Source organism: Ascaphus truei, chromosome 21, assembly GCF_040206685.1.
Source record: "Ascaphus truei isolate aAscTru1 chromosome 21, aAscTru1.hap1, whole genome shotgun sequence".
NCBI classification, from domain to species: domain Eukaryota; kingdom Metazoa; phylum Chordata; class Amphibia; order Anura; family Ascaphidae; genus Ascaphus; species Ascaphus truei.
The window spans coordinates 30,588,106-30,610,641 of NC_134503.1; the positions used below are offsets into that span (position 1 = coordinate 30,588,106).

General features: G+C 46.1%; 1 protein-coding gene and 1 long non-coding RNA gene across 5 annotated transcripts in view; one reads left to right on the forward strand and one right to left on the reverse strand.

Annotated features, from left to right (window-relative positions):
- The window catches only part of BRINP1 (BMP/retinoic acid inducible neural specific 1), a 118,368-nt gene that overhangs the window by 85,818 nt on the left and 10,014 nt on the right, over nt 1–22,536 (reverse strand). For 2 of the 4 annotated variants that reach the window (XM_075579448.1, XM_075579446.1), the window contains exon 1: nt 19,077–19,265. The exons of the other annotated variants lie outside the window; for them this stretch is intronic. The gene's annotated coding sequence lies outside the window, so the exon portion shown is untranslated. Of the gene's footprint in view, nt 1–19,076; nt 19,266–22,536 lie in introns of those variants that run through there. 4 annotated transcript variants of the gene reach the window in all.
- Nucleotides 21,106–22,536, forward strand: part of LOC142472367 (uncharacterized) — a 36,412-nt gene continuing 34,981 nt past the window's right edge. Inside the window, exon 1 of the long non-coding RNA XR_012789665.1 lies at nt 21,106–21,268. This is a non-coding gene — a long non-coding RNA (uncharacterized LOC142472367). The remainder of the gene's footprint in view (nt 21,269–22,536) is intronic.

Below are 22,536 nucleotides of genomic sequence, written 5' to 3' on the forward strand. Positions count from 1 at the left end.
ACATCTCTCTGCGCGTTATATCCCTCTGCACGTTATTATATCTCTCTGCGTGTTATTATATCTCTCTGCGCGTTATTATATCTCCTTTTGTGTTATTATATCTCTGCGCCTTATTATATCTCTGCGCGTTATTATGTCTCCCTGTGTGTTATTATATCTCTCTGCGCGTTATATCCCTCTGCACGTTATTATATCTCTCTGCGTGTTATTATATCTCTCTGCGCGTTATTATATCTCCTTTTGTGTTATTATATCTCTGCGTGTTATTATATCTCCCTGCGTGTCATTATATCTCCCTGTGTGTTATTACATCGGTCTGCGCGTTATATCTCTCTGCGTGTCATTATATCTCCCTGTGTGTTATTACATCGGTCTGCGCGTTATATCTCCCTGCGTGTCATTAGATCTCCCTGGGTGTTATTACATCGGTCTGCGCGTTATATCTCTCTGCGTGTCATTATATCTCCCTGTGTGTTATTACATCTCTCTGCGCGTTATATCTCTCTGCGTGTCATTATATCCCTCTGCGTGTTATTACATCTCTCTGCGCGTTATATCTCTCTGCGTGTCATTATATCCCTCTGCGTGTTATTACATCTCTCTGCGCGTTATTACATCTCTCTGCGTGTTATTATATCTCTGCGCGTTATTATATCTCTCTGTGTGTTATTATATCTCTCTGCGTGTTATTATATCTCTCTGCGTGTTATTATATCTCTCTGCGCGTTATATCTCTCTGCGTGTCATTATATCCCTCTGCGTGTTATTACATCTCTCTGCGCGTTATTACATCTCTCTGCGTGTTATTATATCTCTGCGCGTTATTATATCTCTCTGTGTGTTATTATATCTCTCTGCGCGTTATTATATCTCTCTGCGCGTTATTATATCTCTCTGCGCGTTATTATATCTCTCTGCGTGTTATTATATCTCTCTGCGCGTTATATCTCTCTGCGTGTTATATCTCTCTGCGTGTTATTATATCTCTGCGTATTATTATATCTCTCTGCGCGTTATTATATCTCTGCGTGTTATATCTCTCTGCGTGTTATTATATCTCTGCGTATTATTATATCTCTCTGCACGTTATTATAGCTCTGCGCATTATATCTCTCTACGTGTTATTATATCTCTGTGTATTATTATATCTCTCTGCGCGTTATTATATCTCTCTGCGTGTCATTATATCTCCCTGTGTGTTATTACATCTCTCTGCGCGTTATATCTCTCTGCACGTTATTATATCTCTATGCGTGTTATCATATCTCTCTGCGCGTTATTATATCTCTGCGCGTTATTATATCTCTGCGCGTTATATCTCTCTGCGTGTTATTATATCTCTCTGCGCGTTATTATATCTCTCTGCGCGTTATTATATCTCTCTGCGCGTTATTATATCTCTCTGCGTGTTATTATATCTCTGCGTATTATTATATCTCTCTGCGCGTTATTATATCTCTCTGCGTGTCATTATATCTCCCTGTGTGTTATTACATCTCTCTGCGCGTTATATCCCTCTGCACGTTATTATATCTCTCTGCGCGTTATTATATCTCCTTTTGTGTTATTATATCTCTGCGCCTTATTATATCTCTGCGCGTTATGTCTCCCTGTGTGTTATTATATCTCTCTGCGCGTTATATCCCTCTGCACGTTATTATATCTCTCTGCGTGTTATTATATCTCTCTGCGCGTTATTATATCTCCTTTTGTGTTATTATATCTCTGCGTATTATTATATCTCTCTGCGCGTTATTATATCTCTGCGCGTTATATCTCTCTGCGTGTTATTATATCTCTGCGTATTATTATATCTCTCTGCACGTTATTATAGCTCTGCGCGTTATATCTCTCTGCGTGTTATTATATCTCTGTGTATTATTATATCTCTCTGCGCGTTATTATATCTCTCTGCGTGTCATTATATCTCCCTGTGTGTTATTACATCTCTCTGCGCGTTATATCTCTCTGCACGTTATTATATCTCTATGCGTGTTATTATATCTCTCTGCGCGTTATTATATCTGTCTGCGCGTTATTATATCTCTGCGCGTTATATCTCTCTGCATGTTATTATATCTCTCTGCGCGTTATTATATCTCTCTGCGCGTTATTATATCTCTCTGCGCGTTATTATATCTCTCTGCGCGTTATTATATCTCTCTGCGTGTTATTATATCTCTGCGCCTTATTATATCTCTGCGCGTTATTATGTCTCCCTGTGTGTTATTATATCTCTCTGCGCGTTATATCCCTCTGCACGTTATTATATCTCTCTGCGTGTTATTATATCTCTCTGCGCGTTATTATATCTCCTTTTGTGTTATTATATCTCTGCGTGTTATTATATCTCCCTGCGTGTCATTATATCTCCCTGTGTGTTATTACATCGGTCTGCGCGTTATATCTCTCTGCGTGTCATTATATCTCCCTGTGTGTTATTACATCGGTCTGCGCGTTATATCTCCCTGCGTGTCATTAGATCTCCCTGGGTGTTATTACATCGGTCTGCGCGTTATATCTCTCTGCGTGTCATTATATCTCCCTGTGTGTTATTACATCTCTCTGCGCGTTATATCTCTCTGCGTGTCATTATATCCCTCTGCGTGTTATTACATCTCTCTGCGCGTTATATCTCTCTGCGTGTCATTATATCCCTCTGCGTGTTATTACATCTCTCTGCGCGTTATTACATCTCTCTGCGTGTTATTATATCTCTGCGCGTTATTATATCTCTCTGTGTGTTATTATATCTCTCTGCGTGTTATTATATCTCTCTGCGTGTTATTATATCTCTCTGCGCGTTATATCTCTCTGCGTGTCATTATATCCCTCTGCGTGTTATTACATCTCTCTGCGCGTTATTACATCTCTCTGCGGGTTATTATATCTCTGCGCGTTATTATATCTCTCTGTGTGTTATTATATCTCTCTGCGCGTTATTATATCTCTCTGCGCGTTATTATATCTCTCTGCGCGTTATTATATCTCTCTGCGTGTTATTATATCTCTCTGCGCGTTATATCTCTCTGCGTGTTATATCTCTCTGCGTGTTATTATATCTCTGCGTATTATTATATCTCTCTGCGCGTTATTATATCTCTGCGCGTTATATCTCTCTGCGTGTTATTATATCTCTGCGTATTATTATATCTCTCTGCACGTTATTATAGCTCTGCGCATTATATCTCTCTACGTGTTATTATATCTCTGTGTATTATTATATCTCTCTGCGCGTTATTATATCTCTCTGCGTGTCATTATATCTCCCTGTGTGTTATTACATCTCTCTGCGCGTTATATCTCTCTGCACGTTATTATATCTCTATGCGTGTTATCATATCTCTCTGCGCGTTATTATATCTCTGCGCGTTATTATATCTCTGCGCGTTATATCTCTCTGCGTGTTATTATATCTCTCTGCGCGTTATTATATCTCTCTGCGCGTTATTATATCTCTCTGCGCGTTATTATATCTCTCTGCGTGTTATTATATCTCTGCGTATTATTATATCTCTCTGCGCGTTATTATATCTCTCTGCGTGTCATTATATCTCCCTGTGTGTTATTACATCTCTCTGCGCGTTATATCCCTCTGCACGTTATTATATCTCTCTGCGCGTTATTATATCTCCTTTTGTGTTATTATATCTCTGCGCCTTATTATATCTCTGCGCGTTATGTCTCCCTGTGTGTTATTATATCTCTCTGCGCGTTATATCCCTCTGCACGTTATTATATCTCTCTGCGTGTTATTATATCTCTCTGCGCGTTATTATATCTCCTTTTGTGTTATTATATCTCTGCGTATTATTATATCTCTCTGCGCGTTATTATATCTCTGCGCGTTATATCTCTCTGCGTGTTATTATATCTCTGCGTATTATTATATCTCTCTGCACGTTATTATAGCTCTGCGCGTTATATCTCTCTGCGTGTTATTATATCTCTGTGTATTATTATATCTCTCTGCGCGTTATTATATCTCTCTGCGTGTCATTATATCTCCCTGTGTGTTATTACATCTCTCTGCGCGTTATATCTCTCTGCACGTTATTATATCTCTATGCGTGTTATTATATCTCTCTGCGCGTTATTATATCTGTCTGCGCGTTATTATATCTCTGCGCGTTATATCTCTCTGCATGTTATTATATCTCTCTGCACGTTATTATATCTCTCTGCGCGTTATTATATCTCTCTGCGCGTTATTATATCTCTCTGCGTGTTATTATATCTCTGCGTATTATTATATCTCTCTGCGCGTTATTATATCTCTCTGCGTGTCATTATATCTCCCTGTGTGTTATTACATCTCTCTGCGCGTTATATCCCTCTGCACGTTATTATATCTCTCTGCGTGTTATTATATCTCTCTGCGCGTTATTATATCTCCTTTTGTGTTATTATATCTCTGCGCCTTATTATATCTCTGCGCGTTATTATGTCTCCCTGTGTGTTATTATATCTCCCTGTGTGTTATTATATCTCTCTGCGTGTTATTATATCTCTCTGCATGTTATTATATCTCTCTGTGTGTTATTATATCACTGTGTGTTATTATATCACTGTGTGTTATTATATCCCTGTGTGTTATTATATCACTGTGTGTTATAATATCACTGTGTGTTATTATATCACTGTGTGTTATTATATCTCTCTGCGAGTTATTATATCTCTGCAAGTTATTATATCTCTGCGAGTTATTATATCTCTGCGCGTTATTATATCTCTCTGCGAGTTATTATATCTCTGCTTGTTATTATATCTCCCTGTGTGTTATTATATCTCTGCGTGTTATTATATCTCTGCACGTTATTATATCTCCGTGTGTTATTATATCTCCCTGTGTGTTATTATATCTCTCTGCACGTTATTGTATCTCTCTGTGTGTTATTATATCTCTCTGCGTGTTATTATATCTCTCTGCGCGTTATTATATCTCTCTGCATGTTATTATATATCTCTGCGTGTTATTATATCTCTCTGTGCGTTATTATATCTATGCGTGTTATTATATCTCTCTGCGTGTTATTATATCTCCTTTTGTGTTATTATATTTCTGCGCATTATTATATTCTCTGCGCGTTATTGTATCTCTGCGCGTTATTATATCTCTCTGTGTGTTATTATATCTCTCTGCGCGTTATTAAATCTCTGCGCGTTATTATATCTCTCTGCGCGTTATTAAATCTCTGCGTGTTATTATATCTCTCTGCGTGTTATTATATATCTCCCTGCGTGTTATTACATCACTCTGCCTGTTATAATAACATATCATAGCGATAGAATAACAGGCATAGTGATATAATAACATACAGAATTATGTATTACATCAATCTGCATGATATCATATTGCTCTGCAAGGCATTGCAACCCAGCACGGGGGGGTTAAAATGATAAAACATTTGCTCCATCTAACACCCCTGCCCGGGACCAGAGATGCCAAAAACATTTCTGTTCGTTCACGGCAAATATTACACATTCCCATCATGTGAAATCCTTGTGAAAAACATCAAAATTCAGCAATAAAAAAAAAGAATACTACTTTCTTGGGTGTTATTTGCTCTACAAAAAATCCACACAACTCTCTTTCCAAACATCATAAGGACAGCAGAAAACAATATATAAATGATAAACAGCTATAAATGATAACTCCTGTTTTGGCTGTGCGTTGCTGGCAGCTGGCAGCCAGGACATACTTGGAAAGGAGAAGTAACGCTTAATGTATTTTTCCCTGGTAAAATATTGTATAAAAAAATAATTTGTACTGAGTGATGATAGTGAGGGGAGAGGCACTGAAACGTGTACATACTACATATTAACTACCGATATGTCTAATAATCGCTTTGTTGGTGTGATTGGGTGTGATTTTTTGACATAAACATATATTCATGATGTGGTGGGTGGTGGGTGGTGGGTGTAGGAGTCTGAGCTAGCTGGGAATGTGTGTTAATCAATTTCTGACTGGGTGTGTACGAGCCTAGTAAGCTACGTACTGCACTGATCATCATCAATTGTCACTGTCATATTATACATACCATCATTTATACATTCATATATACAGCAGGATATAACTCCTCTTTATCTTTTCTTATTACCCCATATAACCTCTCCCTATATCTCCTTATATTACCCCATATAATCTTTCCTTATAACTGCAGCTATTGCTCCATATAACTGCTTCCTATAACAAACCCAATTACTCCATTTAATCGCTCCCTATAACTCCTCCTATTGCCCCATGTAACCTCTCCTTATAACTCCTCCTATTACCCCATATAACCACAGCCTATAACTCCTCCTATTGCCCCATGTAACCTCTCCTTATAACTCCTCCTATTACCCCATATAACCGCTCCCTATAACTCCTCCTATTACCCCATATAACCGCTCCCAATAACTCCTCCTATTACCCCATATAACCGCTCCCTATAACTCCTCCTATTACCCCATATAACCGCTCCCTATAACTTTTCCTATTACCCCATATAACCTCTCCCTATAACTCCTCCTATTACCCCATATAACCGCTCCCAATAACTCCTCCTATTACCCCATATAACCGCTCCCTATAACTCCTCCTATTACCCCATATAACCGCTCCCTATAACTTTTCCTATTACCCCATATAACCTCTCCCTATAACTCCTCCTATTACCCCATGTAACCGCTCCCTATAACTTCTCCTATTACCCCATATAACCGCTCCCTGTAATTATACCAGACAGATCAGTGGGGGGTCCTTCCTCCCGCAGCTGACCGACAAGGGGTTGAAGATGACATGTAGCAGTTATCAATCTCTCAAAGCTTCATACCAATTCCAACAGATTCCTCGTGCCGTGTGTCACGGTAGTCGCTAGGCAACTGCAAATATTTACAGCGCTTAAGAATCACCCATCGGCCCTGGACATTGTACAAATGGGCAGCTATTGTACTGAAGACCCATCATGATGACTTATTGACCCAGCATTAGTAGTCCTTCACCCTGTATTTTCTGGATCACAATTCATACATGTGATTTTTCATATGTCCCGGTTAGGCCCGGGCCATAGAGGGGTGGGGAGAGCGGAGGCGCGCTAACGCTGAGGCTCGCCTGCTTCAGTCAGCGCGATTGCACGGACTTGCAGGCGAGCCAGCGTGCGCGAAGGGAGCCAGGGGGAGGTGGTTGGAGGCGGGGCAGTGACGTCGCTGGGCCAATCGCCTGCGACGCACTGACGTCAATGTCACGGCGCCGATGTCACGGCGCCGTGACGTTGACGCTGCTTAAGGCTGATTGGATGTTTTCAGCCGACAGCGCGCTGAAAAACAGCTTGGCGCTCGGCTGAAAACCCCAAAGCCTGAGCACGCCTGCGGACGCTCGCGTGAGCCCCCTCTCAAGGCATCCTCATTGGGGATGCAGGGGCTCAGCGCAGAGCGTCCGCACGCCTCAGCGCTGCTTGTCCATCTATGGACGCAGCCTTAGACCGTGTTAGTCTCACATCTATGTCCAGATATCTTGGCTGATACATACTTTGCAACAGTTTCAGGAGAAGGAGCGGCTCGGTGAGTGAAGACACTGACTCTGCAAACTAACGAGTTAAGATCAGCGAATCCTGGTTCAATTCCTGGCGTCAGCTCTTGGCGACCTTAGCAAGTCACTTTATCGCCCTGTGCCTCAGGCACCAAAAACATCGTTTGTAAGTAGACATGGGCAAATCTGTTTCTTGGATTTTCTTGCGTATACCCCCTAAAATCTGTAAATTCCGCACACAGATTTCAATCTGTGCGGATTCATCAAAACCGGCCATTTGTAGAATCCGCCAACTGAATGATGAATCTGTGTATTGGAATCTACAAATCCGGCCACGGGTTGCATCCAATGGCGGTTTTTGATGCAACTGCATGGATTGAAACCGCCCATATCCACGCGAAATGGAAACAGGTTTGTGTTGGGGTAGCATCAGGGAAACGGATTCGCCAATCTCTGCTCAGGATCCCTGTAGCTTGGAGGGCTGGGGTTCAGCTCTGGGGGAGCCTCGTTTCAAATAAGGTTAAAAAACCACACACACACACGTATTATCTCTGTCATAGAATATCTTTGCTGTTTATCACATTTATTTAACCACAATCATGCTAATAATACACATCTTAATATATAAAATTGAAATTTGTGGTGTTGTTGCTAGGTGTGGTGAATCTGATTGGTCTAACAGCCGCTCCGGAGCAGGCCTCACCTCTCCCCCACCACAAACCCACCTCCCCCGGTCACAACACTAACAGCCGCTCCTACCGAGCACACTCTCCCCCTGGAGTCCCGGCCCTCTCTCGCTCCTGCCCGGCCACCGATCGCTTCATGCTGCACTACGGCCGCAGATGGAGGACGGGGCCGGCCACACCACACCACGGAGTCCCTCTCCTCCCTGAATCCCTTACCTTACATTTCGAGGAGAGGGACATCTGAAACCGCTGCTAGCGAGGACCGGGGGGTCATGCATGGGGGGGGGGACAATGATGTGCGGTTCAGGGGGGGGAATAATGTGAGGTGCAGGGGGGGGGAGAGACAGATGTGGGGTGCAGGGGAGTGACGAGTGAAGTGGGGTGCAGGGGGGTGGCGAGTGATGTGGGGTGCAGGGGGTGGACAGTGATGTGGGGTGCAAGGGGTTGACAGTGATGTGGGGTGGACAGTGATGAGGGGTGCAGGGGGGTGGAGAGTGATGTGGGGTGCAGGGGGGAGAGGGATGTGGGGTGTAGGGGGGGAGAGGGATGTGGGGTGTAGGGGGGGAGAGGGATGTGGGGTGCAGGGGGGTAGAGTGATGTGGGGTGCAGGGGGGGGGGCAGTTTTGTGGGATGCAGGGGGGTGGACAGTCGTGGAGTGCAGGGAGGGGAAACCGCAGCTGTGAAGGTGGGGGGGGGGGAATCTGTGAAGGGGGGTAAATTCCGGGCAACGCCGGGTATATCAGCTAGTGTTCTTTAAATGGGAAATGTAACTGTAGGTGTTTAAAAGAGACAGAGAGAGACAGAGAGAGAAAACTGAGCAAGAGAGAGAAGGGAAGAGAAATAAAAAGAGAGAAACAAAGCTAAAGAGAGTAGGAAAGTGAAAGAAAGAACGAAAAAGAAGAAAGAAAAAGATGAAAAAAAGAGAGAGGCAGACAGAGATAATGATAGAGAGATGCACAGAGAAAGAGAGAGACAGACAGACAGATAAAAAGCCAGTGATACAGAGAAAGAGAGACAGACAGACAGATAAAGAGACAGAGAGATAAAGAGAGACAGACAGACAAAGAGGCAGAGACAGAGACATCTGGCTGATGGAGCCTTTGAATACCATGAGATGCGAAAAATCAAATCACTGGATTGGTTAAACCTTGGAAAGAACAGATGAAGCCAAAGGATTGATAGTTACTGAGGCTCATTGGTGCTATCGGAACAGATGTTTGCCCTGGAAGCGAAGTGATGGCTGCATGTGTATGTGTGAAGCCATACAGTATGCATTAGCAACGTTGCTAAATCGGATTGTTTCACTTCTCCAATACATTACTGTTAATTTTAGGGTAGCAGTTACAGAGTCAATCCTTCCTGGATTAAAGTGTACTAATGCCAGTGACATGTTTAAGGGTCCGCGTCTGGGTGATTGATAGATTTTGTAATCCAAATCTGCTACCTTTAAGAATTAGTCAATCATTTCTTAAAATGAGTTTGTAAATGAGCGAGTGAGTGGGAAATATTTAGTAGGGTGCCCATTGACTTACAGAATATGTACCTCACAAAATACTCCTGTATACAGTACAACACAGGGAGTCATACCTGCAAGCACACCTGAGATACCTGAGAAAGAAGATACTTTCCCTTGACAAAGGGCCATTTTGCCCCCAAATATTGGAGCTGTCATGCAGCCTGTCTGCCTTTCTAATTGCCAGTATTTGGGATCTGTAAGGTCTATTGCTATATTTGTCTATGTGTTATTTTACAAACTACAGTATTGTTGACTTTTTGTAATCTATTTGGGGTGTGCATTCTAAATGCCCCTTGCCCTGATTTCTTTGTATTCTGCCCTGCTTATTAGATGGGAAGGGGGGGGAGGGGGGAGCGGGGTTGTGTTTGCATCCACATAACATCTTGGGGCGTATTCTGTAAGCTCCGATAGCGCGGAGCCGTGCGATCAGTATGGAAAGCTCCATTCAAGTCACTGGGGCTGTCTGTGCAGATCGCTCGGGACAGCGCTAACGGAGTTCACAGAATAAGCCCCATTGTCCTTTGTTTTCATTGATCTTTATTATATTGTGCTGCAAGTTGCCCTGAGCAGAAGGTATTCTCCACCACATACAGTTACTCCTATTGTACAACACACGGAGGTCACCTCCGCTTTGGGGCTGACCCCTGACACTGCCAGCAAAGGGGGTAATGACACAACGGATAGTGTTGTGGGTCAGGGACCCCAGACTCGGAGAAGAGCCCCTCTCTCTGTGCTGGAGTCACCATTTCTCTCTCACACTATTTCCTATGCCCCAGTAACTGACTACAGCCTCTTAACCAGGCAAGGAAGGGGTAACTCCAGGGTAATGTTACTGGCCTTTGAAGTGGGTTGATCTGTTTTGAAACCCAGTGTCAGCTCTCAGTGTGACTTGGCCAATGTCACTTAAGCTCCCTGTGCCTAAGGCACCAACTTTGGATTGCAAGCGCTTTGGGGCAGGGACTCATTGTGCCAGCAATAACTGTGTGTATAGCGCTGCGTACACTGTCAGCGCTATATAAGGAAATATTATTATTATTGAGATACATACAATCTTCTAACCAGTCAATACGAATTACAGTATACATAATGAGAGGTATACAGCCTCCTAACTAGTTAGTTAATCAGAGGTATACACCCCCTAACTAGTTAATGAGAGGTATACACACCCTGACCAGGCAATGAGAGGTATGCAGCCTCCTGACTAAGCAATGAGAGGTATGCAGCCTCCTGACCAGGTAATGAGGTATGCAGACTCCTGACCAGGTAATGAGAGGTATGCAGACTCCTGACCAGGTAATGAGGTATGCAGACTCCTGACCAGGTAATGAGAGGTATGCAGCCTCCTGACCAGGTAATGAGAGGTATGCAGACTCCTGACCAGGTAATTAGAGGTATGCAGACTCCTGACTAGGTAATGAGGTATGCAGACTCCTGACCAGGTAATGAGAGGTATGCAGACTCCTGACCAGGTAATGAGAGGTATGCAGACTCCTGACCAGGTAATAAGAGGTATCCAGACTCCTGACCAGGTAATGAAAGGTATACAGTACACCCCTTAACCTATAACTCATTTTAGGAAATTATATATCTACACCCCCAACATTTTTAGGTTTTACTGAAAGTATTCAATAGCTCAAATTTAAGACAAAAAGACAGGGAAAGGGTTTCTTTGTTACTGTTATAAAAACTGTAAAAAAAACACATTACAATTTTGTCTGCAGAACATGGATACATGGAATGTATTATTTTCCTTTGCTGGTGTATATTTTACTGAAACGCTGATACGGTTATATTGTATGTTTCTATTTCGCTATGTCTAGTATTTCTTCTTATATACAGTAGATGTCTGGTTAATAAAAATAGGCAAACACACCTTCCCCTGCACAGTACCAAGAAAATTGGTTGACACCACTGAAAACTCCACCAATCGCAAGCGTCAAATTCTCTCCACTTTTTTGCCTACAAACGAGAATGGAATATCTTGTTTCATACAACATTTGCCTTACCGGTGAGGAGGGGGGAGGGAGGGGAGGGGGCAGTAACTGGCAGTATACACAAGGACATTTGCACACTTACATATATCGGCATACACAATGCCATCCGGCGCATAAAAAATGTGGAACAGGTGACCAAGGCAGAGATTGAATCGGCATTCTGGCGCCTACCAGTGCACCCCGAACGTTTTTCATTACTGGGCACTAGTGGCAGGGTGAGTGTTACATTGATAAATGCCCACCCGATGGAAGGCACCAGATCTTCTTGTGTGTATTTGTAAGGCTTTTCAGTCATTCAGTGGGTACTAAAATCTAAAACGGGGCCATGGAACATTACACACCACCTGGGTGATTTTTTTTTCTTTGCATGGCCAGAAAAAACAGAGTCAGGTGCCAAGCTAATCACATTTTTTTAAGAGCTGGCTTTAGGGCCATTACCCTGGCCGCACATAAAACGGGAGGCCAATGACACTCTTGGGTATAGAATTGGCCCCTCGTTAATAGTCAGTCCAGGTGACTTAAGGTGGACGCCTTGAGGGCCGCCAGAGAAAAAACGTGCAAGCTGGACATACACCATGGAAGCAAGGGCGATCTTTAATGATTTTGGCAGGTTGGATACGGACGATGCTGAGGCCATTGGGTCGGAGGCTTGAGAAAGGGACAGGGGTGGGAAGGGCGTCACGGGATAATGGTTGGGATAATGGTTGGTATTATTATGGCAGGAGGGATGACATGCGGGTGTGGAGAACGTTCCTGAAGAAATGTTAATGGTAGGGTCATTTTGGATGGAGGAAAGGCAGAATAATGGGAAGTTGGACCTGTTCACAGATGCGGTCGCTGTACGTTTTGGAGCATATACAGTAGTAAAGGGCAATGCTGTGCATGAAAACGGCAAGAGAAAGGTTGTTGCAGTTAAATGATGGTACTGCAGCTGTTCCCCATAGTTGCAACGATACAATTATAGGGAGGTACAATGAAGGGCAGGGACATCCTCTTATGGTGTGACTGGAGAGTGTGGTGTATGCATCTTCACACATAGGTTTTAAGATTAGAATGGAATTTCATAAAAGTGCCAGCATGCACGCAGTGTGACCCAAAACATGTACGCAGTGTGACCCAAAACATGCACGCAGTGTGACCCAGAACATGCACGCAGTGTGACCCAAACATGTACGCAGTGTGACCCAAAACATGTACGCAGTGTAACCCAAAACATGTACGCAGTGTGACCCAGAACATGGTCGCACTGTGACCCAGAACATGGCCGCAGTGTGACCCAGAACATGTACGCAGTGTGACCCAAAACATGTACGCAGTGTGACCCAAAACATGTACGCAGTGTGACCCAAAACATGTACGCAGTGTGACCCAAAACATGTACGCAGTGTGACCCAGAACATGGCCGCAGTGTGACCCAGAACATGGCCGCATGGTGACCCAGAACATGGTCGCAGTGTGACCCAGAACATGGTTGCAGTGTGACCCAAAACATGCACGCAGTGTGACCCAAAACATGCACGCAGTGTGACCCAGAACATGGTCGCAGTGTGACCCAGAACGTGGTCGCAGTGTGACCCAGAACGTGGTCGCAGTGTGACCCAGAACGTGGTCGCAGTGTGACCCAGAACGTGGTCGCAGTGTGACCCAGAACGTGGCCGCATGGTGACCCAGAACATGGCCGCATGGTGACCCAGAACATGGCCACATGGTGACCCAGAACATGGCCGCATGGTGACCCAGAACATGGCCGATGCTTTATCCCAGTTACAGTGGCCCCTTATCGGGTCACTAATTCTGGAAGCAGCAGTGCGGGGAGTGGAATGTCCATGCTGCCCGTGGACAATCGGAGAGACAGGGTAACAGGACTGATCCGTAAGTCCCTGGCACCAGGTACATGGGCTAGGTACCAGCAGGCCTACAGCAGCTGCTTAAACATCAGAGAGGAGAATTCAGGGACAAGGACAGGGGTGCTAAAATGTTTTATCCTAGGGGCTGATGACAGAGGAGCAGCAGAACTAGCTCACGTTTCATTTTTCAGGCGGGTAGAAGGCATGCTGGACACGCAATACCGAACAATGACTCAGGGCAGGCTGGTCAAGAGCAAAGGGTGCTAAAGAGATTAAATGCCCATAACAGCTGGTCACGATTTGCTACTCATGGAACGATACAACTCTATTCCACAACAGCTTTTCACATACGTATTTTTCGGGGCTTTTGGAATAGGCGAAGTCGGTGAACATAAGATACCCACGTTTATATACAGTTTCTTTCTTTTTAAAAAAAGTTATAATACCCGTTATTTGCTGCATCATTTCAACAATGTAACAGAACATTACAGCAAGACCATGTCTCTGTTCCATTCTCTGCTGTCATCCCACCTCGATAATAACATCCCACGACAACTACTGCACATCTGGATATTGTGTCACTCTCCTGTGCATTGGACCAGCAGAAGAGCATTGGACCAGCAGAAGAGCATTGGACCAGCAGAAGAGCATTGGACCAGCAGAAGAGCATTGGACAGACTGTATGGCGTTAACGTGCAGATGTAGCTGAGACTTAGTGTCCCCGGAGCTGCGGGAAATTAAGCCAAACGCCATGGCTCCGGAGAAGGTAAAAGCTGCTGCGACCTGTGGGGAGTCCATACTTCCCGCTGTGTTAATCCCTGCTCCGGTGGCATGCCACATGTTCCATGGCTTTCCTCGGCAGCGGGGACAGCAAGTCTGCCCACATTTGTAACTTGTGATGACAACAGAGTTCAGATAAAGGAAGCAGAGGATTAAGATGAGAAAACCTACGGTCAGATCTTTGTCGACTCACAACACAATATGATCAACCCCCGATGATCATCAAACACGAGGAGATCTCACAGAATCGTACACATGGAAAGGGATTTAGAAAGCAGAATAGGGTCTGACCGAGCCCCAAGAAGCCACCGGAGCGAACCCAGGTTTGAGGAAGGGGTTTCATACGATCAGGAACAATAACTTTATAACTGGCAATGACGGAGGTGGATAGGAATTGTACCAAGAGGACATCATTTATCTGATGTGAGGGCTGGATGTTTTTAATATGACCTTGGCCAGCAGGTGAAGATCTATGAGAAATGGTGGTGTGGGGGTGAGGAAGGCCAAATGGAGAAAACGGGGTAAACATCTATGGTGCGGGGACCTTACCAAAGAGGGCAGACATGTGGGGCTGATGTGTAGTTGGATAAGGGAGGAGGCACAGGTTGTTGGGCCATGAGATCGTCGTGGGCTATATCAGTGGTGCTCAAGTCCAGTCCTCAAGACTCCCCCCCCCCCCCCCCCAACAGGTCAGTCGTCGACTGAGCCACTGATGGAGCCCCCGGTGCTGAAGCAGGGATATCCTTAAAACCTGACCTGTTGGGGGTCCGGAGGACGGCAGTTGAGAACCCCTGGGCTATGTTTTACCCCTGACTTTAAATGGCAAAATATGTTGGGGTAGAAACGGAGTTGATGGTCTTGTTATGGGCATCTGGGCCTCAACGTGAATAATTGGGATATATATGTAATCAAAAAATGCTGCAGCCAATTTTAAGTGCATCAATGGGGCAAAGCAAATTAGGTGATGGAGGGTATGGAAAGTTAACCCGAGGATTGGTTTAAGGGTCGGACTGACAACTGCTCAGTGACCAAGCTACAGTATGTGAGGTATACAACCTCTTACTAACCGGTTCATTAGAAGTATACATCATACCAGCCAGTTAATACAGCCTCCTAACCAGGTAATAAGCAGTATACAGCCTCCTAACCAGGTAATAAGCAGTATACAGCCTCCTAACCAGGTAATGAGAAGTATACAGCCTCCTAATCAGGTAACAGGAGGTATACAGCCTCATAAATAGGAAATAATAGGTATACAGCCTTCTAACCAGGTAAAAAGAGGTATACAGCCACCAAACCACTTAATTAGAAGTATACATGCGCCTCACCAGTTAATTAGAAGTATACGTCATCCTAACCTTTTAATTAGAAGTATGCATGCTCCTAACCAGTTAATTAGAAGTATACATCCTCCTAACCAGTTAATTAGAAGTACACATGCTCCTAACCAGTTAATTAGAAGTACACATGTTCCTAACCAGTTAATTAGAAGTACACATGCTCCTAACCAGTTAATTAGAAGCCTACATGCTCCTAACAATTGAATACAAGGTATACAGCATTGTAACAAGTCAATCACACTGGTTATCTTCCCAAGCAGTCAATGCCATGTTATGTATGCAGCATCCCCTCGGTTTTCAGATACGGTATACACCAGGCCTGCACAACTTGTACAGTGAGAAGGGCCGAACTGCTCCAAGGAAAAAAGATTTGGGCCGCACGGGTAAAATCATCATCTCTCCTCCAGCACCTCTCATCATCATCCTCATATATATCTCCCCCAGCACCCTTCATCATCCTCAAATCTCCCCCAAAACCCATCATCAACCTTTGCGAAACCCCCCAGCGATCTCTCATACCCCCATCTCTCCCCCTCACCCATACACATAATACTCCCTCTCCACATCAAACACACAATACCACCTGCACACCACACACATCCCACCCCCCTGCACCTCACATCACTCTTCCCCCTGCAACTCACATCACTCTCCCCCCCTGCACCTCACATCACTCTCCCCCCCTGCACCTCACATCACTCTCCCCCCTGCACCTCACATCACTCTCCCCCCCTGCACCTCACATCACTCTCCCCCCCTGCACCTCACATCACTCTCCCCCCCTGCACCTCACATCACTCTCCCCCCCTGCACCTCACATCACTCTCCCCCCCCTGCACCACACATCACTCTCCCCCCCTTAACCTCACATCACTCTCCCTCCTGCACCTCACATCACTCTCCCCCCTGCACCTCACATCACTCTCCCCCCTGCACCTCACATCACTCTTCCCCCCTGCACCTCACATCACTCTCCCCCCCCTGCACCTCACATCACTCTCCCCCCTGCACCTCACATCACTCTCCCCCCCTGCACCTCACATCACTCTCCCCCCCCCTGCACCTCACATCACTCTCCCCCCCCTGCACCTCACATCACTCTCCCCCCCTGCACCTCACATCACTCTCCCCCCTGCACCTCACATCACTCTCCCCCCCTGCAACTCACACCACTCTCCCCCCTCCCAAGGAAAACAGTCGGGCCCCACAGCCCATTTCAGCAGCCCCCCACAGCCCATATCAGCAGCCCCCACAGCCCATATCAGCAGCCCCCCAGCCCATTTCAGCAGCCCCCCCAGCCCATTCCATTTCAGCAGCCACCCCCCATATGTCAGCAGCCCCCCAGTCCATTCCATTTCAGCAGCCCCCCTCCCATGTCAGCAGCCCCCCCAGCCCATTCCATTTCAGCAGCCCCCCCATGTCAGCAGCCCCCCCTCCCATGTCAGCAGCACCCCCAGCCCGTTCCATTTCAGCAGCCCCCCTCCCATGTCAGCAGCCCCCCCCTCCCATGTCAGCAGCCCCCCCAGCCCATTCCATTTCAGCAGCCCCCCCATGTCAGCAGCCCCCCCTCCCATGTCAGCAGCCCCACCCAGCCCATTCCATTTCAGCAGCCCCCCCTCCCATGTCAGCAGCCCCCCCTCCCATGTCAGCAGCCCCCCCAGCCCATTCCATGTCAGCAGCCCCCCAAAACCATTCCATGTCAGCAGCCCCCCCAGCTCATTCCATGTCAGCAGCCCCCCAAACCCATTCCATGTCAGCAGCCCCCCCAGCCCATTCCATGTCAGCAGCCCCCCCTCCCATGTCAGCAGCCCCCCCAGCCCATTCCATTTCAGCAGCCCCCCCATGTCAGCAGCCCCCCCTCCCATGTCAGCAGCACCCCCAGCCCATTCCATTTCAGCAGCCCCCCTCCCATGTCAGCAGCCCCCCCTCCCATGTCAGCAGCCCCCCCAGCCCATTCCATTTCAGCAGCCCCCCCCCATGTCAGCAGCCCCCCCTCATGTCAGCAGCCCCCCGTCCCATGTCAGCAGCCCCCCCAGCCCATTCCATTTCAGCAGCCCCCCTCCCATGTCAGCAGCCCCCCCAGCCCATTCCATGTCAGCAGCCCCCCAAACCCATTCCATGTCAGCAGCCCCCCCAGCCCATTCCATGTCAGCAACCCCCCAAACCCATTCCATGTCAGCAGTCCCCCCAGCCCATTCCATGTCAGCAGCCCCCCCTCCCATGTCAGCAGCCCCCCCAGCCCATTCCATGTCAGCAGCCCCCCCTCCCATGTCAGCAGCCCCCCCTCCCATTTCAGCAGCCCCCCAGCCCATTCCATTTCAGCAGCCCCCCCTCCCATGTCAGCAGCCCCCCCTCCCATGTCAGCAGCCCCCCAGCCCATTCCATTTCAGCAGCCCCCCTGTCATGGAACAGAAATACCCATGTCTGCCTTCTCTGTTTCACCCCCCCCCCCCTTTCCTTGGCAGTTCTGCCTGCTAGCTGTATTTGGATGTTACTTTCCTTGCAGTTTCACTCCCAGTGCAGATGGGATGGATACATTATGTTGCCCTTTTCCCTTCCAGTCTGTCACACCCCTGGTTGCCCTGGCAACATCTCCAGTCCTCCAGTTAATGGGCTTTCCCCCCCCCCCTGTCCTTGCTGACAGTTAGTATAGTCTCGCTTCACTTTTATTTCAAACATTTTTATTGTTTTCTGACAGGGGTACATTCACATCACATGGTTGTTTATAGACAGTAAACTTAATTAATATATACATTTAAAAGTGAACAACCCGAAGCATCTCAAGGTTGATTGATCAAGAAGAGGCGATCTGCCCCTAGTATTTTGTAACCTCCTATGCATTTAGATTCTACTATGTAGATCCCGTCCGGGAGAATTAACAGTTTTAGGAGGATCTTAGATCAAACCCCTTATATTAGTACTGTAAAGGATAGGCAGAGAGAGAGAGGGGGAGAAGAGAGAAGAACAGAAGAAGGGGGGAGAGAGGGGATAGGAACGGGGAGAGCTAAGGGAAGGGGTGTAGTTGTCCTCCCCTCCACCTTGTCAAAAGACCCTCGCTTCACTTTTAGTGTGACCCTTGCCCCTCACTTCCTTTTCCACCTAAGATCACAGTGAGTACAGACCTGTCTGCTTCCACCCCTGGTAAGGCCTTTCTCTCTTACCGTAGTCCACCTCATAGAAGCATCCCACATAGAGAAGCACTCTCTGCCTACACTACACCTACAAGTTCCTGTGTTTTCTACGTCTGCAATAAAGTTAAGAAAGACATTGAGGACTTGTGATGCTTTGGAAGAGGGAAGACATGAGTTAAAGCTAACTGAAGCTATTCATACCTCAACACGTGACCCTAGCTTCAGGATACCCCCGCATGAATGAACTACCCCCCACCCCATATGCTTACCTGACGATGGTGGCGGCGGCAACAGAGATGGCGGCAGGGAAGCGTGAGGGAAGCGCAAGGGATGCGCGCCCTAGCAGCAGATCCGGAAGTTCCGGGTCGCGCTACACTGCTAGAGCGCGTCACCCTGCTGGAGCAGGCTGAGAGGGGGAGGGGAGAGCGCGGTCACACAGACACTGCTGGAGCGCGCTCCTTGTGTCCTAACCAGGGAAGGGGGTGAAGGAGGGGGGGTTGAAAGGGGTCAGTCGCGGGCCGCACCGGGTGCCCGGCCCGCGGGCCGTATGTTGTGCAGGCCTGGTAAACACTCTCCTAATCATCCTAGCTATATACATCCTGTCCGTGCACACACGGCCCCCACGTTTGCTGCGTACAATAACCACGGGTTAGTGGCTTTGCAGTATACAGAAGTGTGTGTTGTTTTGACTCCCACGGATATGATGAAAAGAGACACGAGGCAGAATTACTGCTGAGCAGCAAAATGTTTCAGTAGCAGCGAAAAAAATCAATTGTTCAGAGAAAATAGAACAGAGGTTTTACTATTCACAAGGATGGCAGTGAAGGATCACAGGAGAGAGGGAGAGAGGAGGAAGGAGGGGGGATAGGGGAAGAGGGGGAGGTGGAGAGAAGAAGAGGGGATAGGGGGAGAGAGGGAGGGGTAGAGGAGGAGAGAGATGGAGAGGGTAGAGGGGGAAAGAGGAAGGGAGGGAGAGAGAGGGGGGAAATAGAGGGGGGAGAGAGGTATAGAGGGGGAGGGAGAGAAAGGGAGTGAGAGCGAGACAGGTGAGACATGGATGGATATAGGGAGAGAGGGAGGAAAATAAATAGAGATAGGGAAAGAGAGAAAGAAATGGATAGAGAGAAGGGGAGAGAGGGAGAGGGAGGTGGAGGGAGGAAGAGAGAAAGAAGGAGGGAGGGAGGAAGCAAGAGATGGAGAGGGAGCAGAAGGGAGGAAGTGGAGGAAGAGACAGAGAAGGAGGGAGAGGGGGCACAGACTGGGAGGGAGAGTTAATGAAAGATAAATAAGGAAAAGAGAAAGAAAGTGACAGAGACATTGAGTAAAAGAGTGAGAGGGAGTGAAAAAAAGAGACATTAAAAAAGAGTGAGAGAGAGTGAAGGAAAGAGAAAGAAAGCAAAGAAGAGAGAGATGGAATGAGAGAGAAAAAAAGAGGGAGTGAGTGAGAGAAAAAAGGAGGGAGGGACAGAGAGTGAAGGAGGAAGAGACAGAGGGAGGGACAGAGAGTGAAGGAGGAAGAGAGAGAGAGGAGGGACAGAGAGAGACAGTGAAGGAGGAAGAGAGAGATAGAGGAGGGAGATGTAAACATATCTTTGCTTCTGATCTCCACATCCCATTCAATAAAGTGAGAAGAGGGTAACGCACAGTTAATACTGTGCAGCGCTAACTGCGTGCTTCCCCTTCTCACTGATTAAGTGGCAAAGTGAGGGGGTTAATCCACTCTTATCTGCCCTCTTAAGGGGTCATCTATCCACATCTCTAAGCTGGGGGCAAAGGGCAGTGCCAGGTTCTCGCTCTCTTTACCCCGGTAACATGCAAACTCCCATTACCGCTAACTGAATTCTATTTGTCTAATAAAATAATCAATTTTCCCTACAGGCTCTAATTATTAAGGTCTCCCGTGCAAAACGGAGCCAAAAATACTGCACCAGATCCATCAAAGAATAAAATCTCGTTGGTTGTAAATGAATATGAATGAATAAATCATTTGCAGTTTTTTTTATTGCCGCGCAGAAGTATCTGGAAGCCTTTTATAAGTAATCCCCTACAGTGAATAACTCCCCTTCCCATTTAGCAAGGATGAACTGGTGCATTTCTTGGGCAAAACAAATGTACCTTACAAAATAATACAAAAATCTCATTAAACGCCTTTGCATTTTTTAAAAGGGTTTGCTTAAAGCTCTTATCGGTGTAATCGGCCTCTTTAGAAACATTCAATCCCGCTTAAATGAATATTTTCCCTTCCGTGCATTCTGCATTAAAATGGGCCCCTTTCTATTTTCTCCGGGTCTGCTTAATTCAAAAGGTTATGTGGTAATTATTGTCCTCTCCAGTTATCTATTTAAATGAATTATGCTGTGATCTGTAGACAAACGCAACATTACAAAGGGGCAGACTCTGGATGAACAATCTTCCGGCACCAACAGCAGTTTACTCACAGCCTTATCACCCAAGAAGTGAGGTAAAGATAATGAAAACCTGTTTTAACGCATGTGGTTACCGTGGACACATTGAACGCCTGTTCTTTTGGTGTTCTATTTGATGCTTCTCTTTCGTTCTTGAGCTATTTCTAAGTAACATCGCTGAAATATAACCTGTTCTCTGTTTCTCTGCAGCTACAATGTTAATGCCTGCCCTCATTCTCTCCCGCCTGGAGTACAGCAACCTTCTTAATGACCTCTCTGCCTTGCAGCTTTCTACCCTTCCATCTATTCACAATGCTGCACGGATAACCTCACTCTCCCCTCGATTTGTCTCCAATTCTCTCCTCCTGGATACTCTCTGTTACTGATTGACTGACTATTAAATGCTGCATTCACTACGAATTTCTTCTTCCCTTTCTGCACTCTCCTCCCCCTCTTAATATCTCAGCTTTAAACTCTCATTAAAGCCTTACTCACTCTCACCACTCTGCTCAGGCCCGACTTCTCTCTACCCCCTGTGTAACTAAAGCCCTCTCACTCCTAGAACTCTTCTCACATGCTTCATGTACCCCTGGAACATCCTGCCCCCTTAATAGTCACCAAGCTCCTACTCTCTCTAACCTCAAACCCCATCTGAAAACTCAGCTGGTAAATGAAGCATGTAAATACACCACTATTCACTAAACTACAGTACTCTCTTATAGACCTTCCATCTAATGCACTCAAATGTACTCCTTCTGCCCCTATTAGTCTCCCCACATGCCATTTAGATTGTCAGTTCTTTTGGGCAGGAACTCTTGATGGCCTTATTCCATCTATATTATATTCCCTGTATTGTAACTGTATTGTAATGGGTGTAATAATGTTGAGAAATTCCAGGTTGGAGAGGCCAAAATAAAAAAAATATACATACAAACCGGTCTAATTTGTTTAAACATGGTGTCAATCATCTATATCCAACGCTCTAAAACATGCCACTGCATCTCGTACACTTTCTTCCTAGGCGAGACTGAGACGTTACCCTTTACAAAGCTGTCCGTATGGCGTTGCAAAGGTTAAGCTCAACCTGGGGTCTTGCCCCAAAGGTGTATACGTCTTGCCATGAAAATCAGGAGGATGGTCCCATATCGGGACCGAAACGTTGGTCCATTCTTTTCCTGCAAAATATAGTTATTTAAACCTATTTCTGTGCCTGTACTCTTTCCTTTTGTTATGTATTTTTCACCCTGAAAAACCAGTGCAAAAAAACTGCACCAGATTTAATCAAAGACAAACATCCCGTGGCTTGTCAGAGGATTAGTTTTCT